This window comes from Canis lupus, chromosome 2, assembly GCF_011100685.1.
Source record: "Canis lupus familiaris isolate Mischka breed German Shepherd chromosome 2, alternate assembly UU_Cfam_GSD_1.0, whole genome shotgun sequence".
Taxonomy (NCBI): Eukaryota; Metazoa; Chordata; class Mammalia; order Carnivora; family Canidae; genus Canis; species Canis lupus.
This window is the reverse complement of record NC_049223.1, coordinates 16638401-16644237: the sequence shown is the minus strand read 5'-3', so window position 1 is coordinate 16644237 and position 5837 is coordinate 16638401.

The following is a 5837-nucleotide window of genomic DNA, read 5'->3' as shown; positions in this document are numbered from 1 at the left end:
CTCGACAGATTCAGAAAAAGTACTTGATAAAATTCATGATCATTTATGATTGAAAATTCCCAGCGATTGTGGAAAAAAGCAAAATTATCTGTAGATTACCAGAAATCCTTCCATAAAATTTTTATGTAACAAGTGAGTCATTGAAGTTTCCCTTGGAGTTCAAGAAAAGACAAAAATGTTCATGCCACATCTTCAATTTAGCATTTTGGTAGTGCTCCTAGGCAGCACAATAAAGTAAGTGAGAGACATAAAGTTTTGATGATTGAAAAGGAAGAAATGAAACAGGTATGATTCACATGTGACACAGTTGTGCTTTTGGTAAAACAATAATATACAGATAAAATATTAGAGTTAGCAAGGAAATTTAATGAGAGAGGTCTATATAAAATCAGTAGACAAATTTCAACTGGCTTTCCATAAACCAGCAAATTCCTCAAAACATACAATTTACAATAGCATAAGAGGAAGTCAATTATCTAGGAATAAAATTGACTAAAGTTATAGAAAGGATACATTTTTAGGAAAAATACCAAACTTAAGAGGTGGTCACAGATTTAAATGAATGAAAACACCATGTGCATAGATTAAAAGACTCAATAATGCAAAAATTAAAATTTTCACAAATTGATTTACAGAAATCATTTATAAGTTGCATTACATTGAAATTAAGAATTTTATTTGAAAACATCATAAAATAAAACACTAGCCATGGTGTGGGAGAAGACATATTTCAGTTATATCCTTACAGGGATCCCTGGGTGGCGCAGCAGTTTGGCGCCTGCCTTTGGCCTAGGGCATGATCCTGGAGACCCGGGATCGAATCCCATGTCGGGCTCCCGGTGCATGGAGCCTGCTTCTCCCTCTGCCTATGTCTCTGCCTCTCTCTCTCTTTCTCTGTGCGACTATCATAAATAAATAAAAATTAAAAAAAATTATATCCTTACAGAGGACTAGTATGAAGAGCATTTCAAGAATTTTCACAATATGAAAAAGAGAGAAAACCCCAAAATGGGCAAAAGGCTCGAAATAGGCACTTCATAAAAGGGGAAATTCAAATGCCCATAGACATGAAAAGATGCTCATTCTCATTAGTGATTGGAGAAATGTAAATTAAGATTATGAGATACTGCTTCTGTGTTATCAAATTGGTGGCTTTTTTATTTCATTGTTTATTAGCTTGACTGATATCTTTGAAATATCTAGGCATATGTGTAGGATTAAGCAATGGAGACTTTAAAAAAAAGAAAAGATCTATTTACTTATTTTTAGTGGGAAGGAGCAGAGGGAGAGAGAAAGAGGATCTCAAGCAGACTCCCTTCTAAGCTCAGAGCCCTTTCGGAGCTGGAATCTCACGACCCTGAGATCATATTCTGAGCCAAAACCAAGTCAGATGCTTAACCCACATGCCCAGATAAATAATTTTGAATTTACAGAAAAGTTACTAGAATGGTACCCCCCAAAACCTTTTTTTTTTCCCTTGGACTATTTGGTTGCAAGACATAAGTTGCCACATGATTGAAAAACATTTGTGGTCTCAAATGCCAAGAGTTGGCAAAGATGTAGAACTACGAGAATTCATAGGTAGAATAAGTGAGTCTCTAAATTGGTAGAACTACACTGGCAGATGGTTTGACACTGTAGGATAATGTTCACAATATGTCTACCCTATGACTCAGAGATTCTACTCCTACTTATACCTGAGATATATGTACAAGAATGTTCACAGCCATGCTGTTGATAAAATTATCCCAAACTGGAAACAGCCCAAAGAGTCATCATCGGCAGAAAGGATAAATAAATTGTGATATTTTTACAAAATAGAGTCTTACATAGCAATGGAATTGGATGAATTATAGCTACATACAATATAAGCGCAGGTTGTGAACAAATTAAGAAAACAAGTAGGATTGGTGTGCCTGGATGGCTCAGTGGTTGAGCATCTGCTTTTGGCTCAGGTCATGATCCCAGGGTCCTTGGATCAACTTGATCTTTGATTCTTGGTCCCAAATCAGACTTCCTGCAGGGAGCCTACTTTTCCCTCTGCCTATGTCTCTGCCTCTGTGTGTGTGTGTGAATAATAAATAAAATCATAAAAAAGAAAACAACTAGGATAAAACAAATCATTCCACATAAGAAGTTCAAAAGTAGGCAACACAACACATATTATTTATGGGTGGAGGCATATATGGTAAAAATATAAAGGATTTGCCTGATTAGTGATTAGCCTAACAGTTGGGATAAAGCAGTGCTCTCTCAGAGGGGAAGCAGAGTTTTAGTAGGAAGGACTGTTCCATGGGTTGCTGCTATGCTAGGAAATTTCTATTTTGTGACCTACAGGATGGCTGTGCTGGTATACAGGACTGTATGTTTGTCTGTTTTTAGCTATTTGTTAAACTATGCATGTACTTTTTACGTGTGGTAATATTTCACAATAAAGAGTGTGTGTGTGTGTGTGTGTGTGTGTGTGTGTGTGTGTGTGTGAGTGTGTGGTTAGAGGGAGAGAGAGAGAGAAGAGAGAGGGAGGGAGAGATTGATTCTCGGTTTGATTTAACGTGGTCCCAATAAACTTATTGTTCACTGAAGCAGGCATTTGCCAACAGAGATAAAATTTTTGCTATCTTAAAAAAATGGATTGATGATGAGAAAATAATCATTTAGGAGTGGGGACAGGCAGGGTTAAAGTATCATTGCAAGAGTGGCTGGCCCTGCCTTGGGATTTAAAACCAGAAACACTCTCAAGATGGCAGAGCCTTGGGGCACCTGGGTGGCTTAGTTGGTTAAGTGTCTGCCTTTGGCTCAGGTCACATTCTCAGGGTCCTGTGATTGAGTCCTGCATCCTGCTCCTTGCTCAGTGGAGTTTGTTTCTCTCTCTTCCTTTCCCTCCACAATCTCAAATAAATAAAATCTTAAAAAAAAAAAAAAAAAATTAGGGCAGCCCCAGTGGCACAGCGGTTTAGCGCCGCCTGCAGCCCAGGGTGTGATAAAAAAAAAAAAAAAAAAAAAGGAAGGAAAAGTCATTATAGGAAGAGAAGTCATTATTGTACAGTTCAAAGATAGGATTGAAATGTTACAGAGTAGGTGAGCTAAAGTGCATTGGTTTCATCCAATGACCTTCTTGCCTCTCTTGATCTGGGCCGAAGTTGTAAGAGTTCACAGAGACTCCTAAAATAAGCGTCTCCCTGTTTTCTCCTAGAAATAAATGATACAGAACACAATAGTTTTGTTTCATCCAGCTGAAGCTTCTCTCATTTGGAGGAAGTGAATGAATCACATCTACTCCTTCAGAGTTTTGCTCTGTCTGAATTTTCAAATTATAGTTGCAAAAAAGCAGTAACAGTATAACGGAATTGTGTGTGTAGAGGTTATAAGGTATATATTCTTAATTCAGGGCCTGTATACTGCTGTGGGAACACTATATTCTTGGTTTTGTCCTTCACAGTTAGAAAGACAAGCTATACTTTTGTAGCTATATATAAAAAAAATTCTGACTTTAAATAGTACTGAAAGTTTAATCCAGAGTTCTGGATTAAATAGTACTGAAACTGAAACTGAAACCTTTAGCTTCCCTAAAAATAGTACTAATAGTACTGAAACCTTTAGCTTCCCTAAAAACAAACAAATTGAAACTAGATTTACCTCTGTACACATGCACACACAAAGCCCGCATGGAAATGTCTTCCTCTAACTGGAACAAGTGGGACTCCACCTTCTCAGAAAGAAAACAAGATCTGTATGTTCTATATGCAAACAACTACCTTGAGTATTCAAGTAACAGAAAGTAAGGGAACTAAGAGGTCCCTTCAAGGGACAGTAAATGCAGGGAGTTAGTATCTGCATTCAGGTCATGACCTCGCTCATTTGGAACAAGCTGTTTTCATATGTTTTAAAATAATCATCCTGAAGAAAAAGCACATTAAATCGCAGTAATATGGTTCACATTAGGGTGCCGGCATAAAATTCGGCAAAGAACAAAATTGTTTATTATTTTAATTAAAGACTAATTTTGAAAAATCCTTCCAGTCTGATTGATTATGGTATGGAAATGACTTTTTAGGGAACATAAAGGCTTTCCTCAAACATTTTTGTAGGGCTGGTCCTTTTGGTATGGAGAATTACCAGCAAGTTCAGATCTTGTTCTGCTGAAAGATTTCTGCCCCTTTTCTGCGGACTGCAGGCCCTGCTACAACCACATCGTATTCTCAGTTTTCCTTTGCGCTCTTCCAACTAAGACGAGCCAACGTAACTGGAAGGAAAGGACTATAGGGTAGGGTTTATATTTTTCTGTACTTCCAGTGTACAGAACTCTGGATTAAGAGCTAGAGGATCTGGATCCCAGACACTTCATAGTTGAATGATTTAGAACAAGGTACTCAAATTTTATTGATCTAGGGTTCCTGAGGTTCTTGTGTTTTTTTTTTTTTTGTTTTGTTTTGTTTTGTTTTGTTTTTGTTATTTGGGTTTTTTCATCAATAACCTAGGGATAAAATTACTTATCTTGCCTACCTCACTGGGTTCTTAAAAGGATCAAATAAATGACATGTTTTGAAAACCACATGTGAATTTTAGAATCATTATTACTGTACTCTAGAACAATTCTCTGCTACTGGTTCCCCCACTCTGTGCCAGCACCCTTTGCCCTTGCCCTGGCTCTGGCTTGCCATTGGAACTCCAGAGCCTACTATGGAGCCAGTGATAGGATGGCAGAAGTAGTGGCATAGATATTGGGACAGGAGGAAACTAAACAGAGTAGTCCGACGACAGTTCAGCTGCTCCAGGTTATCAGCCACTTTTTGTTAGAGTCATAGCCGAGTCATAGCCAAAAGAACACTTTCTGAAAATTATTGCACAATGTCAGAAAGGTTTCTGGACAATTGTCTTTTCTAGCTCTGAGTTCTTTCACTCTGATCTCTAAAACTGAGATTTAGGATTGGGATGGAGGAGGGTCTCTTACTCTAGGGCAATCACCTGCTCCACCAGAGAGAGTTCCATCCATATTGTTGAATCATGAAATAAGTTGGATGTCGTGGAATTTGGTTTACTAAGCATTACTTGAGACAGGCAGGACCGTACAGGTTTCAAAATGGTAACACTTAACAGAATGTAATACATGTTTTAATGGGATTTAGGGAAGAATGTGTAGTGACAGTGTTTTCTACACTTTTCTCTGGCAGATCACAAGCTTTGCATTGATATACAAGTGTATAGGTTAGAGGTACCTGGGTGGCTCAGTCAGTTGAGCGTCTGCCTTGGGCTCAGGTCATGATCCCAGTGTCCTGGGACTGACTCCCACATCAGGTTCCCTGCTCGGTGGGGAGTCTGCTTCTCCTTCCACTCCCCCAACCCTCCACCCCCGCTCATGCTCTTTCTCTCTCTCTCAAATAAGTAAATAAAATATTTTTAAAAACTGGTCACACATACAAAGAAAACCACAAGTGCATGAGTTATATGCCTGAACATATAATCATAGGGGTCACTTTAGAGGGGAATTTTCTCAGTCTTTATGAGGGTTCCCAGGCTAAGGAAGGAATGCTTTAAGGTTAAATAATGTTAATACATGCGTAGGCATAAATTAAGTTGAAAACAAGACTAACCAGAATAACTGGCCTTACCACCAAAATGGGGTTTCTCAACAACGGTGCTATTGACATCTTGAGCTGGATAGCTGTTGTTGTAGAAAGCTGTCTTGTGCACTGAAGGATATTTTGCAGGATCCTTGGCCTCTACTCTCTAGATGTTGATAGCATTCTCCAGGCAGTGCCAAATAACCCGTGGGGGGTGGGCAAAATCACTCTTGCTGAAAATCACTGCACTTAAAACCAGTAATTTAATTCACTGCC